Source organism: Ursus americanus, chromosome 5 (genome assembly GCF_024610735.1).
Source record: "Ursus americanus isolate L20-20 chromosome 5, mUrsAme1.1.p, whole genome shotgun sequence".
NCBI classification, from domain to species: Eukaryota; Metazoa; Chordata; class Mammalia; order Carnivora; family Ursidae; genus Ursus; species Ursus americanus.
Window position 1 is genome coordinate 74,159,235 of NC_142131.1, and position 22,612 is coordinate 74,181,846.

Genomic DNA, 22,612 nt, shown 5'->3' on the forward strand with positions numbered 1-22,612 from the left:
TGCACAGCCCCCAAAGAGGAAGTTACCGTTCCCCAGAAACCTAGTTGGTTTTCAGATTTGCAGACAACTGCAGCAGGCTATCAGCACGAAAACTCTTCAGAGCAATTCACAAATGTTAAAAATTAGAATGTTCTTCATAAGCATACTGAATGAGGATACTGTAATAGCTTCTCTGCACAGTCTTTAAACTACAGGGGAGGGGTTTTTGTTTTTTGGGGGTTTTTTGTTTTGGGTTTTTTTTTTTTTTTTTTTTGGTTTTTTGGGGTTTTTTGTTTGTTTAGAAAAGGAAGACACGCACAAGGTTTGTTCCATTGGTTGTGTTTGATGGACATTTAAAAAGTTCATGCCAAAATATTCGCATTGCCACCCTAAACCATGAGAAATCGGAAAATAGGCAAATCCCCGAGGTGAGCAGAATTCTCTCCTGTGCTAGAATCACATGAACTACCCCTTCTGGAACCACAGAATAGTGTGAGACCAGAGTCCTTCATTTTGTTTCTCTCCTTCCAATCAGACTGACTATCTTAGTTTCACAGCTTAAACAATGTGCATGGATTATTTCGTGAAATCTTCTCAGCTACCAGTTAGGCTGTAATTATTGTGTTTTATGGGCACAGAGAGGCTGAATCATTTTCCCCAAATTACACAGCTAGCTAGTCAGGAGTCTAACCCAAGCAGTAGGACTCTCGAACCAGCATGCTAACCACCACGTTGTACTCTAAAGAAAAGTACTTGTGTTCAGTGGGCTCTTGTTATATAAACTGCATTTAATGGAAAATCATTAACTTTATACTTAACATATTGGAACTAAAGAAAACTGTCATAAACATGGGCTGCCATGTACAGTTGTGCAGGTGAGCACTGCCCAACCCTAGAGGGGGATACGTTTATTACAGCCCCTGTAGGACACCTGGTAGAGCTGGGCAGCACACAGTATCCACAGGCATGTGCCATGGCCCTGAGTAACCTGAAAGATTAATGATCTTGGGGTAAATGCTTCTTTTTTTTTTTTAAAGATTTTATTTATTTATTAACAGAGATAGAGACAGCCAGCGAGAGAAGGAACACAAGCAGGGGGAGTGGAAGAGGCAGAAGCAGGCTCCTAGCGGAGGAGCCTGATGTGGGGCTCGATCCCATAATGCCAGGATCATGCCCTGAGCCGAAGGCAGACGCTTAACCGCTGTGCCACCCAGGCGCCCTGGGGTAAATGCTTCTTTGCCGTAAGAGGTATCATTTCCTAAATGATCCTAGTAAAGTGAGGAAGGTTGATTATGGAAAAAGAAAAGCAGAGGCACCTAGTTGGCTCAGTTAGTAGAGCATGTGACTCTTGATCTCAGGGTTGTGAGTTCAAGCCCCACACTGGGCTTGGAGCCTACTTAAAAAGAAAAGAGAAAAAAGAAGAGCAGGGGAAGGAAGGAGATTATGTAAACCCTTAAGTGATTGGCAAATATATTTTTTGACTCTGCTTCAAGTCGGACAGACTGAGTTAACTCACTTTGCTCTGAGAGATGTGGTTATTAGAATTATCACCTGTCAGGGCGCCTGAGTGGCTCAGTCAGTGAAACATCTGCCTTTGGCTCAGGTCATGGTCTCAGGGTCCTGGGATCAGGTCCTGCATCAGGCTCCCTGTTCAGCGGGGAGTCTGCTTCTCCCTCTCCCAATGACCCTCCCCCCTGCTCCTGTCCTTACTCACTCTGTCACTCTCTCTCTCAAATGAATAAATAAAAAATCTTTAAAAAAAAGGAAGAGTTATCACCTGTCATCTCACATCTCTTCTATCTTCCAGTTATTGTTCATCATATTAATATTTTTACATCATCAAGATTTGTAATATAATTTATAGTTTACAATCTTTTGGGGATTGTAATTCCCACAGTTGCTTAGCCTTAATCCCACATTATGAATGGACCACCAGACCTTATATCATGGCCTCTCCATTATTCATCTTGATTATTTTTCATTGTGCCCCAAATTGTCACCTAAAATATTATGACTTGGTTCAAGTATCTTTGTGGGATAGATTCCCGAAAGTGGGAATTGTTTGGTAACAGGGCACAAGGATTTTAAAATTTTGTAGGCCTTGTCACGTTGGCCTCTAAAAAGGCTGGAGCACTGTACACAATCACCGGTAGTCTGTAAGAATATCTTTATTTTTATGCCCTCACCCACCCTGAATAGTACCAGCTGTACAGATTTTGCTTATATGAAGGATTGAAAATAGTATCGTTCCCTGGAACCCAAGTCAGAGATAGTGACTGTTCACAGCACAATGTATATTTTCCACAACATTTTGCTGATACGCGAGCATAAAATGTACACACAGAGAGTGTCTTTTTTAACATAAAAGCGTCCTCCGTCTTGCTTTTCTCCCCATTACGGAAAATTCCGTATCAACACCTATCCATCTAATTTTTAGGAGCAGTGCAACATATCCGTGTTCCAACAGATTGATGACCATTAGAGAGACATTCCAATATTTACTTAATGTGTTATTGATGTCTCGTAGGTAGTTCCAGACTCTTACTTCAAAGCATGCCACCGTTGGTGTCTTACGCCCACATCTTTGAACACATGGATAAATATCGATCCCCAGAAGTGAACTTTCTGGGAGGAAAGGTATGAGTGTTTCGTACTTTGATCGGTTTTGCCAAAATGGCCTCTGAAGAGGTTGCACCATTGGGAACCCCACCAACGGTGCATGGACCTGCCCAGTTGCCCATAGCCTTTGCAAAATAGCCTGGCATTAGACTTTTGGAACACTGCCTGGGAATCTGGAAAGTGAAAAGTGATATCTCAGTTTAATTTTAATGTCCGCCTGTCTTATTTGTGGTAACAGTTGACAGACTTTTTAGTATATCGACGAGGCATTTGTATTTCTCTGTGTCTTTTTTCTGTGAACTCTTTTCATGTCCTTTGCCCATTTCTTGGTTGGGTTTTTGGTAAGGGCTATTTCTTTTTGATTTGTAAACTTATTTATATGTCGAGTAAATTAGCCTTAGCCATCTGTCTCGTTAATAGTAATTCCCCATTTGTAGTTTGTCCTTTGTGGTTCTTTGAAGTATTTTTGGCCATGAAGGAATTTTTTTTTTTTTTTACTTTTATACAGGCAGATTTATTAATAGTTTATGATTCTGGGTTTTGTGTCCTCCTTAGAAAGACCTTCTTCATGCCAAGGTTGAATTTAAAAGTATCTCATATTTTCTTCAGGGGATTTTGTGGTTTCTTTTTTCTTTTTTAAGTCTTTATTTGTTTAAATAATCTCTACACCCAACGTGGGGCTTGAACTCATGACCCTGAGATCAAGAGTCCCGCGCTCTTCCGACTGAGCCAGCCGGGCGCCGCTCGTGGTTTCATTTTTTTATATTTAAAGATTTGATTCATCTGCTCCTTACTTCAGAGTAAGGTAGGCATTGTTTCCCTTTTGTCCTAATTGTTCGCCTGCTGAACATCAAAAGATCCTTCCTCTCCCCACTGCTTAGAGACGCTGCTCTCAAGAAAATCGCAGAGTTCCCCGTGGAAAGGTACCTAGGGAGGCATCTCACTTTGTGGTTCGTGCACGTTGGCTTGCAGATCGGTCTCGTACTGGTCACTTCACCATCTCATGAGGGGCTCACTAAAAATACAGGTGCCTGCCCCTGGCCCTCCCGCTTCTGAGGGTCTCGGGCGGGGCTTATATTATTGTCTTTTTTCCCTGTTTATTTGAAAATTCTCAACTGCATATAAACATTTCACGAGTAGTTCGATAATCTCTGGGCCTGCTTCACCTAGGTTCACCATTATTCACATTTCCCCGCATGTATTTTGTCTTTCCAGATGTTTATGTACCTTTGTACACCCATGCGTGTGCACGCACGTGCGTGTGCGCGTTTATTCTTTGAGCCCTTTGAGAGTTAGTTGCCAACATAACTTCTCTTCACCTTTTTCTATTTCCACTGTTTCTATCCTGAGAACAGAGATAGCCAGCATGTAAAGATCGTTCTCAGGAGGTTTACTGTTGCTAAGAAGACTATTACCTAACAGTCCGTATGCACACTTCCCATCGTCCTATCTGACGTCCTTTCTAGTTTGGGTTTTTTTTTTTTTCATCCCTGATCCTATCAAGAATCCTCAATACATTTGGCTTTCGTATCCCTTAAATCTCCTCAGGGCAGTTTCCAACTTTGTCTTTAATGACCTTGACATTTTCGTGGGGTCGCAGAACGGCCTTCAGTGCGGCTGCCTGTTTCCTCTTGGTTAGACTCAGTTGGAGCGTTTTTGGCAGGAACGCTGTATAGACGATGTGCGTCGCGTTAGCAGACACACGACGTCGGTTGTCTCAGCGTCTGTGACGTTAGGTGTAACCGCTTGGTTCATGTGGAAGCCACCAGACTGGAAGGCCTCTGATATTTTTAGATGCTCCCCGTGTGATTCTGATGCAGGGCCACGTTTGGGATCCCCTTGTCAAGTACACTGCCCAGAGACGGGGCTCTCTTCCGGAGGGGGGTGCGGTCTTTGAAGGCGGGGCATTTGGAGGAATTTTATTGGCTCCAGTGAAAGGGAACTTAGAGTCTTCAGTAGCAGACAGATCCTTCATCTGGTTTAGCTCATTACAATATATTTGTAAGGCCCAAAAGAAAAAAAATTAAAAGCAGGGACTCAAGGCGCGCCTGGGTGGCTCAGTCGGTTAAGCATCCGACTCTTGATTTCGGCTCAGGTCGTGATCTCAGGGTCGTGGGATTGAGCCCCAAGTTGGACGCCTCACTGGGCGTGGAGTCTGCTTGAGATTCTCTCTCTCCCTCGCCTCTGCTCGTTCTCTCTTTCTCTCTCTAAAATAAATAAATAAATCTTAAAAAAAAAAAAAAGCAGGGACTCAAACAGATACTTGATCACTTATATTCATAGCAGCGTTTTTCACAGTTGCCCGAAGGTGGAAACAACCCACACGCCCATTGACAGATGAACGGATAGACAGGATGTGGTCCGCAGTGGACTATTATTTAGCTTTAACAAGGAATGAAATTCTGGCACGCGCTCCACCGTGGACACAAGACGTCATCATCTTTGATGTTCCTGAGTGAAGGAGGCCAGACGCTGAGGGTCACGTACCGTGTGATTCCACTCGGCTGAGGTGCCCAAACACGCAGATTCTCAGGTACAGAAAGCAGAGTGGTGTTGCCAGGGCTCGTAGGGGAAGGGAGTGGGGAGTGAGTACCGAGTCACTGTTTAGGAAGATGAGAAGGTTCTGGAGATGGGTGGTGGTGATGGTTGAGCAACAATGCGAATGTGGTTAATGCGCTTGGGAGGTTAAAATGGTAAATTTCCTTTCATGTGTATTTTACTGCAATAAAAAAAAATTTTTTTTTTTAATTTATTTATACTAAGACAAATGACTTCCTTTATAACTTCCCTTCCTTAGTTTTGGCTTCTGGAACAACACAAGGTGTACCTTTTCCTCTTCTATGTAATATCCTTTCAAGAAGTTTCCAGCCTGTTAGCAATGCTGCCCCTCCCTGACCCCCGTGTCCCCAGCCACGGTGGGAGCAGTACAAGTCTAGTGGAAATGTACTTCTTATAATTGGATATTAAAACAGTCTAGGACTGCCTTAGGGCACTATATATATATATATACACACACACACACATATATATATCACATAGATATAGCATCTTTTTTTAAAAGAAAATTAAAATTAAACATTTAAAAAATATTTTATGTATTTGACAGAGGGAGAGAGAGCACAAGCAGGGGGAGCAGCGGGCAGAGGGAGAGGGAGAAGCAGACTCCACGCTGAGCAGGGAGCCCAACGCAGGACTCGATTCCAGGACCCTGGGATCATGACCTGAGCCGGAGGCAGACACTTAACTGACAGAGCCACCCAGGCGCCCCCAAATTAGCCACTTTAAGAGTAAAGCAGTCCACCCGTTTCGACCTGGGACAATATCTGTGAGCCTTGCCTAGAGCTCCCCCTGTCTGTTTTTGGAGCCTATGCCCCGTCCTATGCCTGCAGGAGGTCTGGTGGCTGCTGCTTGAGAGCAGGTTGTGCGTAGTGATTTATATCAAGAGAATGGTGGATAATGGGGCGCCTGGGTAGCGCAGTCGTTAAGCGTCTGCCTTCGGCTCAGGGCATGATCCCGGCGTTACGGGATCAAGTCCCACATCGGGCTCCTCCGCTGGGAGCCTGCTTCTTCCTCTCCCACTCCCCCTGCTTGTGTTCCCTCTCTCGTTGGCTTTCTCTCTGTCACATAAATAAATAAAATCTTTAAAAAAAAAAGAAAAGAAAAAGAAAAAGAGAATGGTGGGGTCTTTTATCTCCTTTCAGGTTTCCGGGCAGACAAAGGAAAACCTGGGCAACTGCAAACAGCCTGACATTTCTTGCTAGGTTCACGTAACAATTCACAGGCTTTTGAAAAAGACAGTGCACCTTCGCCATAGCAACAAATCCTTGGTCCTGGCGTGGTTATTAGTGGCCCTCCCAGCTCCGTGTGCTCTTGGCCTTCGGGCTGCAAGCTCTGTGCCAGGCGCCCCTTGCAACTCCAAATTCAGGCCCAGCCAGCTCGTTGGTGTCCTCTGGGCTCCAGGCTGATGAGATGGGCCCGAGGCCCATTCCTGTCCCAAGGAAGTCACTGAGTCGGTGGAGGGCCTCTCCCTGCCCCCCATGGGTGATGCACAGTTTGGGGGGATATCTAGGGAGGCTGCACTAGCCTGGGTTCATCAGTACTCCTTGGAGGAGATTTGTGTCTTCATGCAGCAAGGCAGGGCAAAAAGAGCCGAAACGGAGGCAGGAAAGAGAGGAGTCCAAAGTGAGTAGAAGACGATTGGAGCATTGGGGGCCTTGGAGAGGAGCCGGTCTGTCTGCTTCTCCAGAGCACGGGCCCCCTGTCCCCACTGCCCTGCACAGCAGGCTGGGGGAAGGGAACCGCTCTCGCTGTCTCTAGCCGGACCCCGGGCTCCCACCTCCTTCTCTAGGGTCTTGGGCTTGCATGCTCAGTCTCCCCCAAAGGTGGAGGCGCCTGTCAGTTCTTGCGTAAAGGGATGGCTGCTGTTCCGAGGAGAACGAGCAACTGAACATCTCTAAGCACTCATTGGCCCTCAGCCCAGGTGTGAAGGGGACGGGGTGGGCCTTCCAGCATGCTTTGGGTCCCACCGGATCCTCTCAAGGTCCGGGAGAATGACAGCCCAGGTCAAGTGTCAAGTCAGCCCTTCAACAAGAACCGCAGGCAGGAGGTCCTCAAAGCAAGGTTGTCTCCTCCCAACAGCCCACCATCCTCTTTCCCACCACCTTCCTAGGCTGAGGCCATGCCTGCTGAGATGGCAGGTTCAGGCCCTTTGCAGGGGGAGGAGGGGACATGGAACGGAAGTTATGTACGTGCCTCTTGACTGCCTCCTCCCATTCCACTCACCCCCGCCTCTCTGGCAGCCACCAATCTGGTCTCTGCATCTATGAGTTCTGTTTTATTCTGTTGGTTTTTTAGATTCCACACATAAGCGCAATCACGCGGCATTGGTCGTTCTCTGTCTGATTTGTGTCACTTAGCGTGATACCTTCTAGCTCCATCCATGTGGTCGCAAATGACCCGATTTCACTGTCAGTTAGACCTCAGTAAAGAAAAAAAGAAAAAGAAGAAAAGAAAAGAGAAAAAGAAAAAAGAAATTGAGGTGACAATGAGTGCCCTTGGACCCCGAGACCATCTAAATGGTCCAGTCCATCTAAAATGACAAGGGCTTTCCTTCCTCAGTCTCTCTGCCTGCGATTGGCTCCTGCTCTGTAGGACAGTATTTTCCTCTTGACAAGCCTCCTACGTATCACTCCCATCCAGGCAACCGTCACCCACTCACCTGGATGACACTATTTTTGTGGCCAGTTGGCTTGCTGGGAACTCCACTGCTTCCATGTCTACAGCGTGGATGGAAAGAAAAACAATAAGAACAACAACAAAAACATCCAGTCCTCTGCCTTGGTGTTAAGAGCAGAAAATTGAAAGCAACAGTAAAAGCCGCTAAGAAGCATTTCATGGTGAAAGAAGAGGGAGGGAGGAAGAGGGGAGGGCTGAAGGTCACGGCCAAGATGCGTTTCCTCTGCTCAGTATTTGGTCTGGGCCTGACCATCTTTCTCTACACCCAATTCTGTCCTCCAGAAATAGGTGCAGTGACCCACAAATAAAAAAACAACAACAACCCACTCTGAGCAAGTGGGGTGCTTCTAGAACCTTTGATGACTTGTCAGATAATTTTTGCAGGTCAGTTATAGTCAGAGCAACCTCTGGAGAAACTCTATCTTTATATATGTTTTTTTAAAAAAGGATGAAAATTGACACCATGACATAAAATTGATACATCAACATGAAGTAGTCTGGAACTTCATAAAATAAAAAAATAACAGAACTATTAGCCCGTTTATTGTGGAGGAAATGCATTGAAGAGTGAAGTGTCGAGTCTCCAAGTACTCCCTGAGAAACATGAAATACTCTGCCTAATTGCACGAGGACAGAAATACTTTCTTGGCATGCGAAGCATATGTAGTCAACAGACAGCCATGGGGACCTCTCCCAGTTTCCACTGTTCTAGTAAATACTGTGAGATCAGATTCCAAGCTTCAACATTCTCCCTCCATGGACACTGCCCACCATCTCGGAACGTTTCAAGCAGCGCCTGTGGGGAGGTTAGAATGAGCTGGAAAGTCACCTTCCAAATGGGAGCATTCCCACCGCCCTGAGCTGAGGCAAGAGAGGGAACAGGGAAGACAGGGAGTGACAGGCAGCAGCCCTGAAAGAACCTCTGATTTCAGCCCTGGGGTATCTACCGAGGAATGCAGGAGCCCTGCCTGAATGGTCATCAGTGGAGGAAACCATCAAACAAAAGGTGGAGGGGAAGTTTCACAGAGAAGGGATCAAGATGGCCCTAGTTGAACCCATCAGGCCATACGTGAGGAAACTCAGCAATTCGTACAGCAGGACAGTCGGACTTGTGTCTCCTGGTGTGGCTCACTAGGCAATCCATAGCATCACCTGGCAGGTTTTCTTGCCTCCCAGTTTTTTTTTTAAGATTTTATTTATTTATTTGAGAGAGAGAGAGAGAGAGAGAAAGCATGAGCTGGGGGGAGGGGCGGGGGAGAGGGAGAAGCAGGCTCCCCACTGAGCAGGGAGCCGGATGCAGGACTGGACCCCAGGTCCCTGGTCTCACGACCTGAGCCACAGGCAAAACGCTTAACCAGTTGAGCTACCCAGGCGCCCCTCTTGCCCCCACATTTTAACCTCAGTTGACTCAGTCCTGGAAGTTTGATTTCCAGATCATAGGAAATACGTAGGTAGAGGGACAGAGTTAGATGGTCCCACCAGGAAGCAGTTACTGGATCATGCTATGAGACACTTGACCTTGTTTTTTTTTTCAACACGGCACTGGGATTTAAAAGTAAGAGAAAGAAGGAGAAGAGGAAGAAAAAGATGAGGGAGAAGGCTCTGCTTTATAGTAAAAGATGTTTCAGGGACGTAATAAGCAAATGCGATATATGGCCCTTATTTGGATCCTAATTACAACTGTGTGTGTGTGTGTGTGTGTGTGTGTGTGTGTGTGTGTGTGTGTGTGTGTGGGGCGGGAATTGAGGCAATTAGGAAATCTTGTATATGGACTGCATGACACCAAGGAATTAGCCTTAATTTCGTTGATCATGATATTGGCCCTGCAGTAAGAAAATGTCCATAGGTTTTAAAGATGTATGCTGAAGTTTGTAGGGGTGAAATGACAAGATGCCCGATACTTTCTTTAAAATACTTGAAGGGTGCCTGGGTGGTTTAGTTGGTAAGCTTCTGACTCTTGATTTTGGCTCAGGTCATATCTCAGGGTCCTGAGATAGAGCCCCGCATCGTTGGGGTCCCTGCTTGGCAGGGAGTCTGCTTGCGATGCTTTCCCTTGCCCTCGGCCCCTCCCCCTGCTCATGTGAGCACTCTCTCGCTCGCTCTCTCAAGTAAATAAATCTTTAAAAAAAACTTGAGAAAAAACAGGATAGATAAAGCAAAAGTACTTTTTAGAATTCTTACGAGATACTTTTATTTGTGATTGTGTATACACGAATGGGCAGTGTGCACCAGTAAAACAAATTTGCTCTGTGAAATACACACACACAATGGAAAACATGTTAGGCCCATTAGCACACACTGCAGCAGAAAAAGTTTTTTCCGAGTCTCTGGAAATAGATTTGTTCTTTCTCCCTCTGTCGAAATAATCACAACCAAAAGAACTTTAGGGCAGAGAGCGCTCACATACAAAGAAATACGGGTGACGTTTGACAAATATAATTTCTTTGAAAATCCACTGATTTCTAAGACGTAAAAGAAATAATAACCTTGCAGTTGCCACTTGGAGCAAAGTAAGGCAGAATTCTTCCTGGTGCCCAGGCTTTCTCTAGGACGGTAGTCTTCCAGCAGCAGCTGGGAACTTTTAGAAATGCACATTCTCCAGGTGCACCCTGGACCCACAGAATCACAGGTCTGTAGATCACCTCAAGGTTGGGGGGGGTGGGGCCGTGATCTTGGTTTAACAAGCCCTCGGGGTGATCATGATGAGAACCACAGCTTTAAGAGCGGCCAAGTTCAGTGTCGAGAAGGTGTATCCATGGTGGGACCCCCCTGAGAGGCTTCGGGGCAGAAGTAACGCACTAAATGATTCATCATTTTTATTTGCTAAGTAGTGGGGGTTTATCAAGCGGTAACGTCCCACATCCCCTCCTATGAACGTCTCAGCTTCTAGCTATTGCCAGGAAGTATGGGTTAACAGTTCTTTGGAAGTGCAGACCTGGCCGGGGGGTCTGATGCTCTCACAGGATGTGGAAGCTGGTTGCCAGCTTGTGTCGTTTCTCACCTCTCATTCTTGATTGGACAAACGGCATCCTTAAAGTGTTATCAGCTGCACGGTGTTTGGCCGAGTCCATTGCCTTAGGAGATGGAACTTCATCCACTCCTCAGCAGGTCCCCAGTATTTTCAGTTATTCAGTGGGTTGAATTGATGCAAAAGTTAGAAACAAGTGAAGAAATTAGCAGACATCTGTGTTACATTGGAAACATGTTCTGTCCCTCTGATCTCTGTGAGAAGTGAGAAATCTTTGTTCTGCAAGGGAAAATATCATATCGTTCCGAGAGGAAACTCCCCTTGGAAAATACCGTCGTAACTTCTAGATCCACCACCTGCGTGCTGACTCCTGAGTGAGAGCAGACAAAAAGAGGAACGTCACCTGCCGGTTTCATGGACTTCTGGAGGCAGCTTGGAACAGGCTGAGGCTATGTTGCCGGAGGGTCCAAGGACCCAAGTCTCCATCTTGGGGAGAAATCAACTTGAACAATCTTCAGTTTGAAAGACACTGTTGACCGTTCAAGTCCAATCTCACGAGGGTCATGACTGCTTACCAACTTGGAGATCTAGATCTAAATTCTTAAAGGGGAAGCTGTTCTATGCATTTAATGCAATCCCGATCAAAATGCCAACAACATTTTTCAGAGAAGTAGAACAAAATATCCTGAAATTTGTATGGAACCACAAAAGACCCTGAATAACCTGGGCAATTTTGAAAAAAGAAGCAAAACCATCATAATTCTGGACTTCAAGTTATATCACAAAGCTGTGGTCATCAAAACAGTATGGTACCGGTACAAAAATAGACACCCAGATCAGTGGAACATAATAGAAAACCCAGAAATAAACCCACCATTATATGGTCAACTAATCTTTGACAAAGGAGGAAAGAATATCCAATGGAAGAAAGAAAGTCTCTTCAGTAAATGGTGTTGGGAAAACTGGACAGCTACATGCAGAATAATGAAACTGGACCACTTTCTTGCACTATGCACAAAAACAAATCCAAAATGTATTAAAAACCTGAATGTGAGACCCAGAATTGTAAAAATCCTAGAAGCGAGCACAGGCAGTAATTTCTGTAACGTCAACCGTAGCAGCATTTTTCTGGGTATGTCTCCTGAGGCAAGGGAAATAAAAGCAAAAATAAACTATTGGGACTACGTCTAAACAAAAAGCTTCTTCACAGCAAAGGAAACAACCTATAAAACTAACAGGCAGCCTACTGAATGGGAGAAGACATTTGCAAATGACCTATCTGATCAGAGGATTAGAATCCAAAATAGATAAACAACTGAAACAACACCTCCCAAACACATTGAATCCAATTAAAAATGGGCAGAAGACATGAACAGACAGTCCCCAAAGAAGACATCCAGATGGCCAACAGTCACATGAAAAGATACCCAACATCACTAATCATCGGGGAAATGCAAATCAAAACTACAGTGAGACATCACCTCACACCTGTCAGAATGGCTAAAATCAGCAACACAAGAAACGACAGGTGTTGGGGAGGATGTGGAGATAAAGGAACCCTCACACACTGTTGGGGGGAATGCACACTGGTGAGGCCACTGTGGGAAACAGTATGGAGGTTCCTCAAAAAGTTCACAAGATCCAGTAATCGCACTACTGGGTATTTACCCCCAAAATACAAAAACACTAATTCAAAGGGTTACATGCACCCCTGTGCATTATTTACAGGATTCAAATTATGGAAGCAGCCCAAGTGTCCATCAGTTGATGAATGGCTAGAGAAGAGGTGGTATGTATATACAATAGAATATTCTTCAGCCATAAAAAAGAATGAACTCTTGCTATTTGCAAGGACATGGATGGAACTAATGCTAAGCAAAATAGGCCAGTCAGAGAAAGACAAATGCCATAGGATTTCTCTCATATGTGGCATTTAAGAAACAAAATGAGCAAAGGGGGGAAAAAGAGGAGACAAACCAAGAAGTAGACTCTTGACTGTAGAGAACAAACTGATGGTCACCAGACCGGGGTGGGGGGGGATGGGGGAAACGGGATGGGGATTGAGAGCACACTTATGATGGGGAGCACTGAGTAACGCACAGAAATGTCGAATCGCTATACTTCACACCTGAACCTCAGATAACGCTGTCGGTTAGCTATACCAGAATTTAAAATAAAATAAAATAAAGCCAGAAGCTGGTTTCCTGGGGCGCCTGGGTGGCACAGCGGTTAAGCATTTGCCTTCGGCTCAGGGTGTGATCCCGGCGTTGTGGGATCAAGCCCCACATCAGGCTCCTCCGCTAGGAGCCTGCTTCTTCCTCTCCCACTCCCCCTGCTTGTGTTCCCTCTCTCACTGGCTGTCTCTCTCTGTCAAATAAATAAATAAATAATCTTTTAAAAAAAAAAAAAAGCTGGTTTCCTCATAAATGACAAGACAGGGTGTAAAAGAGCGTTGATCTGAAAACCTAACAGTACGAGTTTCAAATCTCAGCTGAGCACTTAACATCCGTTGGAACTGATCCACCTAAGAAATGAGAATAACACCCAGCTTGCAAAGATTGTCTGAACTGATACGTGCACACGCACGTGCACACACGCACGCCCAGAACATTCTGTTCTGCTGCACTCACGCTTCTATAAGCAGGACGTGGCTCATGAGTGATGCGAAATCATGGAATAATGGCGGTATTACATGGCGGTCCTGATGAGCTCCCCCCACCTGCTAATGCTTCCCTCGAGTAGCGGCAGCTGACCGCGGGGTACATCTACACAGCTGAACAGGGCAAGTGTAAGGAGCACGGCGCCGTCCATGATGACTGGCTACCTGTTATTTATTTTTTTTTTGGCTCAGTTCAACTCACTGCTCTTGGAAAGTATTCACCGCATGGTTTCCCCCAATCTTGGGGCGTGTGGCTGTTGCCACCATCACTCAGCAGCCCCTTTTTACACCCCTCCAGTCAAGATGCATTCACTTCCAAATTTTTTTAAGTAAAAATTTTATGTTTGCTATAGTTTCTCTTTGTTAGAAATGTAATTTTTTTTTTTTGCTGCACTCATGTTTTTATTAAGACAATTATGTATGTTGATGCCCTGGCTACGAATTTTTATAGATTTTAAGAGGTACACTCCTACTATTATTTTCCTAGAAGCCCTGCTGACTTAAGGGTGACTGCTCATTTTAGTGGGAACTGTGTAGGAGGCTAGGTAGACCAGGAAGACAAATATTGTAGTGAAGAAGAAATTGCATGATGCAAAAAAACAGATAGGTGTGTATGTGAATACACGCAGAAATGTCCACACACATATACACACATGCACAATACACACATAGGTATACACATACCAATACACGCATATACATGTAACGCATTCACACAGATGCATGCATATATGTACACAATATTACACACATACACAATTCACACACGTACACATTCACACATATACATATATATGTATACACAGTCATACATATACACACATTCACACATTTACACCATGCATACATATGTATACCCCCCCATACGCGTGTTTTGATTCGTGGTAGCAGTGGTAGACTCTTGTCATTGACCTTGACCTCCCAGCTTCTCCACTTCTGCCCTTGGAGGCGTCATCCTCGCCCTTAGGACTTCCATGGGGACAAAGAATACCTCTCAATACAGAGTCTGCAGATGCTGGATACCCATTTGCCCACCCCCCTTGCAGCAAGGGCAGAGGTCTGTGCGTCCGCTCTGCCACCCAGGGCCACCCGTCCCGAGGCTCTGCCGTGGGAGCTAGCAACACTAAACCCAAGGGCCGGGGACTCTGTCATTTCCGTGCAGACGGTGTCCGATCTTTCCTCCCCAGCATGGTTTTGGACCGTAGCTCTGCTCTGCTTCCTCCTGCCTCTCCTGGATCTAGCATCTGTTGGTCTTGCTATGATTCACGAGTTACCCACTCTCCTTCCAAAACGCTTGTTTGCTTAATTCCACCGGAATTAGCTCCTGCGGCTTGTTAGAAAGAACTCCAGCTGATACGGGAGTTGATATTCTCATAAATTCATTCTTTTTTTTTTTTTTAACATCTACCTCGTCCACGCCGTCTGTCTGGTTCGGGTATCTACGGCTACATCGACCAAGCCACCCCCTAATATCAGTAGCTTAGAACAGCAATTTATTATTGTCCTGGTTCCGGGGGTTGGCAGGTGTCTTTCCCGGTTGCCGTTCAATAGAGACTGGCTGGAATCATCTGGAGGCTGGTCACCCGGGATGGTTCCTTCCCTAACCCGTCTGGCTCCTTGTCTCCTCTCTCTCTCTCTTTCCTCCTGATGTCCAACCTCCAGGCCCCTCCACGTGGCTTGGGGCCTTTTACAACATGCTGGCCTCGGAGTGGGCACAGATGGAGATGGGCTCGAAGAGGCAGGAAAGGGGGCACTTAGGACCACAGCTGGAAGCCACACAGCATCGCTTCTGTGTGCCATGGGGCAAGGTGGTCCAAGGGCCTGCCCCAGCATGAGGGCGGCGGGGGAAACGGAGGCATGACCTCTAGTCCTTGGAGTGGGAGAGCCAACATCCGGTTGCCAGTGCCAGACACATTGTTGTGGTCATCTCTGGAAAATGCAGTCTGCCACACTCTCCATCAGGGGATAGGTACTGCCCAGAGAATAACAGAAAACATTCAGGCCATCTGGTTTTTAAAGAGCAAAGTGACCCATCCTTAAGGGGCAATCTCGGCTGTCCCTGGAATCATACACAGAATATGCAGCAGAATGGTTTCCAAAGGGACGTGTCAGCTTCTCGTGGGAGAGGCTCCCTCGCCCCCTTCACCCAGAGTCCTCGTCTCTGCTTTGTGGCGAATAATGCCGTGCAATTTGGGACTTTCTCTGAGAGTTTCAGAATCCCAAGGAAAAGTTCTCTCCCGGTGAGTGGCTTTTTTTTTTTTTTTTTCCTGGCACTTGTGAAAATCTACGAAGCCAAGAAAATGATCAGCAGCATCCTAGCTAGCAAAGCTTTGGAATCGAGTGTTTAAAAATAATAATAATAATAAGCAAATAAAAAAGATAGTAAATGCACTGCTTAGCTGCGGGCCTCTCCCTGAGCTGCCCGAGGTGTGAGAACACCATAAAGGCCTGGGACAGCGTTCCTCAATCTGATTTTAGCGGTTAAAGCTAACGGTGTCTGGGCACAACTTGATTTAACACAGCGGCTGCCCAAACGGGAGTCCTTTTACCGTCCCCCAAAGCAATCCTGTCTTGTGGCTCTCCTTCAGGGAGACAGAAAAACGTACTCTGTCTCTGATCTCCCAGACCTCGGACTCTTGAAGCCTGTTTTTCTTAGGTGTCATTTTGACATTATTGCTTAGGGCCACCTGCGCTCTTGATAGCAAGTCCCTGACAGAAGGACCTCTCTTGGTTTCACAAAGTCTCTGGATCTAGCTTTAAAAAAAAAAAAAAAAAAATCTGTTCTGGGGCGCCCAGGTGGCTCCGTTGGTTAAGCGTCTGCCTTTGGCTCAGGTCGTGATCTCAGGGTCCTGGGATCAAGCCCCGGGTCGGGTTCCCCACTCAGCAGGGAGTTTCTGCTTCTCCCTCCATATCTGCCCCTCCCCACCATTCGTGCTCTCTCTCAAGTAAATAATTAAAATCTTTAAAAATTAATTGATTGATTAAATTAATTAATTAAATTTAAAAAAAAAATCTATTCTTCCTGGAGCTCTTCCATACTTGACCAGAAAAATGTCTTGCTTTTCTGGAGGCTGAGGGGTCTAGGGTCTTGTGGATCCTTTTTCGTTCACGTACCCCCCGCCCCCCAGAGGCCGAGGTGAATTCCATTTGGCTGAGAGAGTGAGCCAAAAGCTCTGAATGCATGACACGCAACAGCCCTGAGTGGCAGACAATAACTATGAGTATTATTATTGCCATCCTGATTGTTTTTGAGCTACTGTGATTTCTATGAAGCCATTTAATCTATAACGCTTGGCACGTATAGCGGCATAATACATGTTGAAAGAGTGAGCTTTTAGGGTGAACATCAGTTCCAGGCAGGGCTGCCAAGAGTCAGGTGCATAAAACAAAGAAAACGTCACTCCCTTAAAGCATTAATAATACATCGGAGTTGAAAGTGGTGCTTCAGATCTTTATTATTAGATTGTTGTGACTGCATAGGCAGCCTTTGCTCCTGTTATCAAGTGAAGTACGTTTTGTGTTGCCATTTAAACGGGTGGTTTTAAGTCTCTCCCCAGGCGAGCCAGCGAATCGGACACACTTTGCTCTTAGCCCGATTGGAATGCTTCCAGAATGCATTTTCAGATGTTACAGATGCATCTTGGCGCTGGTGCCTTCCTGTCTGAGTGGAGAGTCTTCCCGAAGCCCCCGGGGTGGGGGGTGGGGAAGAAAGTGCCAAGACAGCTGCAGCAGCACGGAGCGGACATAAGCTTTCTATTGCCGCTTTCCCACCCTGCCGTCTACTTCTACCCTCTAAGTGGGGGGAAAAGCAACTCCTCCCTCTCCAGGGCCAAGACTTTTGGGAGAGGATGAGAACGGGCAGTGCTCAGAGTGCCCCGTACCATTCTAGAGGCGTAGAGACCGGGTAAGCCGTCACTGGCACCGCTGTATATGCACAGGGCAGAGTTCATTCATTGCACAGGATGCCTGTCTTGGGAGTAATTCTCCCAACAGAATTACAGTTGCGAAGGGCTGAGCCGTCTTGTTTGGCTGAGCACCCTATTGTCTGCTGAAGAAAAGAAGGTTAAGCACTTGTCCGACCTGTGGACAGGATTACAAATCGAGATCTTCCAAATACACACACAGATGCGCGTGTCTGTATACGTAGAAGATACATATTTGTACGATACGTAGTGTGTGTTTTAGCATACGTTAACATCTGATATAGACTATATATTTTCATATGTATGGGTGTGCGTGTACGTATGGTATGTATACACACGCATATGTTTTTTTTTAACTTCCGGAAGGAAGAAGTGCAGAATTCAGTGCAGCCTCCTCTGTGCAAAGGAGAGAAAACCCTCCCTCAGCCCTCATGGCTGCCCCTGCAAAGGTCGGGCATTGTGTTGGGAAGCATCCCAGCCCAGTGTGAGCAGAAAACGGCATTACAGGCAGCTTCACCCTTGGGCCCTGACCCCATCAGTGGGCTCTTTAGGTCTGCATTGAGAGGGGCAGGTGTTTGCCCCGTCGACAGCATCTTGGGGGTGCCCCGTGCCTTGGTGGCTGTGGTGGGATTCCTGCACCTCAGGGAGGAGAGCCAGGTGAATCTCATGGAGAAGCACCCCACCTGCCGCCTTCTTCCTGCCCAGGATGGCAGCCCGTGGAGCCGGGAAGAGGCTCCCTCCGTTCTGCACGAGGCTAAGTATGAGTAATGGCTTTGCCGCTGCTACTGTATTGCCCTTTGGCCATGGAGGAACTGCCACGATTCCTTCCGTGTATCTTTCTTCTGTGCCTGGAGAAGCATGTAGACAGACCCATGAGTCTTCTGACAAAGTTACAGGAGGGGTCAGAGCTCCTGGGCAGAGACAGATGGCGCCTTCTGTGCACTTGGCCATGGCTGCAAGCAGCAGAGAGCCCAGAGACCGTGTGAAAGGACAGCCAGCCCCCCACCGTCAGCTATGCAGGCAGGGTGGGTAGGGCTAGAAGGTTCCTCTTCTCTCCTCTGTGAAGCCTACAGAATAACCCTCCTTCTCCCCGAGACACAGACCAGAGAGGAGCTGGACACCTTGAGTTTACAGAACGCTTTTCATCCGGACGCCTCAGAACACTTCCTCGGGGAGTATTTCCGAAAAGAAATCTCCAAAAAGAGACGGGAGGAAAATCAAAAGCATCATTGTTACAGCCTCACTCTGGTTCTAGAACATGCTGAAAAGAAAGGGTCTGTCCTGTCAGTTAATATTCCTGTGCCTTTTGTCCCCAAATGAGATTTGGACACACGGAAGGCAGTTTGGTGAGCCGTGTTTCAGACTTGATTTTTCCTTAGGAAATGGGAAGTTGGGAATTCAGTGGGAACCAAACAAACTGGCAAGGGTAAGTATTCCAACTGCTAAGTCAAACAAACGCTGAGTCATCGGGCTTCACTGAGCCCTTCTCTGGGAAAGCCGCCCATGGACTTCACCGCCTGTATTTGTCAACTGCAAGTAGGTTCAAAGACATTATTCTGATAAAGGGTGGATTGACTTCACTCCTGTCCCCCCTCAGGTCCCAAGGTGAACTTGGGAACGGATTTTATTTATTTATTTATTTATTTAAAGAGTTTATTTTTAAGGAATCTCTACAGCCAAACGTGGGGCTCGAACCCACGACCCCGAGATCGAGAGTTGCGTGCTCCCCTGACGGAGCCAGCCAGGCGCCCCGGGAGTGGATTTTATTCATAAGAACTGTTCAAAGACTTCACGATTGGAATATTTATTTCGTTCTTCTTCATTTCTAATGCAAAATAAACTGACCTATTTCACATAACCCCAGCCTCGGAAAAGATAAAGTTTACCTTCTATTCCCAGTGGCATGAGTACGAACTGTTTGCTCCTTCACAAGATAAACTCCGAGAGCAGTTTGAAACCAGGTCAGAGAAAATCAGTAGTCATGTTGGGTAAGAGTCTTTTCCTCTGCTTTTGCCTCCTTTCCCACCAGCCTTAAATTTTCCCTAGGAGAAAAGGAAGTATAACCACAGAGTAAAAGAACAAAAGAGGGAAATAATAAGAAAAGCAGACTACGATGAAAATGTGTAAAACTGGCCTTGGCAAAATTGCTGTTGGTGGCAAGCGTATCTGTGTGGAAAACAGCGTTTTTGCCTTCCGTTGGCTTATGAGATATTTATCAAGTACCCACTGGGTAACCCCTAGCAAGAGACACAGGCGAGGTGATCTGAGAAGGTCACGCGTCACAAACTCCGATAGCTACAGGACCAATGCAGGTAACACAGATGTGTGGTTGTGACCAAGGCAGGCGGGATGAGCAGGCAACCAGGAGGATGCTCGCTCTAAAACATTCACATTTAATAGAAAAAAAAATAAATCATCCGGGACCTGCTGTGGGCTTCCATTTTTCCATCCCTGCAACATGAGGAGGAAGTCAACTCTTCTAGAAAAGCCTTTTGTTTGAAGTAAACCTTGAAGAGTGCGTAAGATTTCCAAAACAGAAGAATAAAAAAGAGTAAGAGCAGGAAAAGACATTGTCACCTGAACATTTGTGCCAACAGAAGCCCGGGCTGCTGCGGGAGAGGGGCCTCTGTGGGTAAGATGGGGTCTTGAGTACTGGTGGATGGAGCGTAGACTTCATTGAGTATGTCCAGAATAGAATTCTAGATCCCTTCCAAACTGTTCTTTTCCCAGGGTCCCATGGCTCCCAAATGGCCCTCCCATCCCTCCTGTCGCTCTGGCCTAAACCTAGGAGCCAGCACCTTTCGCTCTGTTTTGCTCTCAGACCCCAGGGACAGGGTCAGGTTCTGTGGAAATGCATCTCACACATTGGTGGAGAGCGAGGGTTCTCTTTAAGAAAACCACTGTAGAACGAAGTGCAGAAATGAATATTTATTTTGGATGGGCTGGTGCAAGTGGCAGGGAGCCCACCTCCACAGGCCCTCTACCAAAGCCATCCTTGATGTCCGTGGAGTCTGTCTTCAAAAATATGTCCCAAGGGGAGGTGGGTGGGCGGGTGGGTGGGGGATGGGCTAGCCCGGTGATGGGTATCAAGGAGGGCACGTATTGCATGGAGCACTGGGTGTTGTATGCAAGCAATGAATCATGGAACACTACATCAAAAACTAAGGATGTACTGTATGATGACTATTATAATGTAATAAAATTTTTAAAAATTAAAAAAATTTTTAAAAAGAAATAAAAAGAAAAGTCCCAAGTTCAGCTGCTCCTCCTGACATCCACTACTCCTTCTCCAGACCAAGACACTGCCGGCAATGGTGTCGATGCTTACACTTCTGGCCCCTAACTCTGTCCTCCACCTCTCCCGCCTTGCTCTGCTGCTGTCTGTTCCAAACATGTCAGGCACAAGGATGCTTTGAAATCAAAATCAATTACATCATCCGTTTCCCCGAAACCCTTCATGACTGTCCATCCCACACAGAATACAATCCAAAGTCCTTCCTATAGGCTCTGGGGTCCTTGTATACAGCCCCTGCTCATGTCTGCCACTGTCCCCACTCGTCACTCTGTGGTAGCCATTCCTTTACCAAGTCAAACACTCCACTGCCGTAGGGCCTTTGTATTTGTTTCTCCCTCTGCCTGGACCACCTTTTCCCTAAATATTTTTATGTCTCTCTCCCTCACTTTATTCATCCTTAACTTAAACGTTGCCTTGATGACTCTATCTAAACGCACCACCCTTTAACCTCCATGCCCTTACTTGATTTACTTAATATCCATTGTCACTGCTTGCTTTATTATTATTTATTCCTTTGTCGTCGTGTAGTGCCCACGCTGGCTGTAAATTCCATGAAGACAGGGATTTTATCTGCTTTATTCACTTCTGCTTCCCCAAAGCCTAACCTACTACCTGCCATAGAGAATACTGTAAATCCTTCTCCGGACGAATATGATGTCTTCCAAAGCCTCCACGATTTTTTAGACCCAATGCCCAACATTTAATTAATTAATTAATTAATTAATTTGTATAATAGTATTTTTTATTATGTTAGTCACCATACAGTACATTTAATTTAAAAAAATCATTCCAAGCATATCAAGAAATAAGACCAAAGGGAGAAAAAACAGACAACAGAAAGAGACCCATGGATGACCCATTTATTGAAATTATGAGGCACACACTCTGTGTTAAGTGTAATTAATATGTTTAAGAACATGGACTGAACATTTGGGCCGTGATGAAGGTACAGATGCACTATGGTAGAAAGGCCTAACGTGAGTGCAGTTGGACCCGTAAGATGAGCGCAAGGCAGAGAAGAAATGGGCTGTTTGAAGAGATAATGGCTAAGAATGTTCCAAAAGTGATAAAATACATTCAGCCACAAATTCAGTAAGCTCTCCAATCCCCAGATGTGGCGACACCTACAAAGGAAACCGCAGTGGGGCCCATCACAGTCTTGCTGCTAAAAACGACAAAGTGGGAAGCTTTCAAACCAGAAGGAGGAGAAAGAAAGAAGAAAAAGGGGAGAAAAGGAAGCTAGAAAAACAGGTACTACCTTCGGAAGAGCAAGAAGAATGGCAAATTGGTTCCCAAGAGATACGTTGGCAGTCGGAAGACAACGTAATGGCGTCTTTAAGGTACTGCAGGAAAACAGTTGCCAACCTAGAAATCCGTACAAGCGAGCACAGTCTTCAAAGATGAAGACGAAATCGTAATTTCCAGATAAATCAAGTCTGAGAAAAAATCTGTCACCCACAGACCTGAACTAAGAACTGCTAAGTGAAGTTTTTCAGGCAAAGGGAAAATTATTTCGTCAGATGCACAGAAATGTAGGTAATGAGCTTCCTGCCTCTCAAGACGGAAACCAGCCCCTCCAAAGCCTCCGGCCCACACCGGCACCCTGACTCCCTCTGCAGACCTCCCCACCCCAGCTCACCCTCAGTCTGGAGGGCTCCATCAAGGCCCCACTCCCTCTGCACACCCACACCACCCGTTGCTGGTCCCCTGCCGCCACCAGAACTCCAGAGGGTTGCTTCCTGCTTGCCCAGTGACTACAAACCAGCTCCAACTGGGGCAAACCAGCGAACTTCTCTTCTATCAACTGGGCTGAACCACACTTTCTCGTGTGATATCCACACTCCTCTCGTGTTTGTCTTTCCCCCTCTGAGAACTCTCTCAGCTGTAGGATACCATATAGAGCTTCCTTACACTTTATAGTCATTCTTAGGTTG

At 46.1% G+C, this 22,612-nt stretch overlaps 1 long non-coding RNA gene across 1 annotated transcript in view; it reads left to right on the forward strand.

The window, feature by feature from the left end:
- The window catches only part of LOC123790450 (uncharacterized), an 80,306-nt gene that overhangs the window by 20,434 nt on the left and 37,260 nt on the right, over window positions 1-22,612 (forward strand). The window contains exon 2 of the long non-coding RNA XR_006779096.2: window positions 2,507-2,616. This is a non-coding gene — a long non-coding RNA (uncharacterized LOC123790450). The remainder of the gene's footprint in view (window positions 1-2,506; window positions 2,617-22,612) is intronic.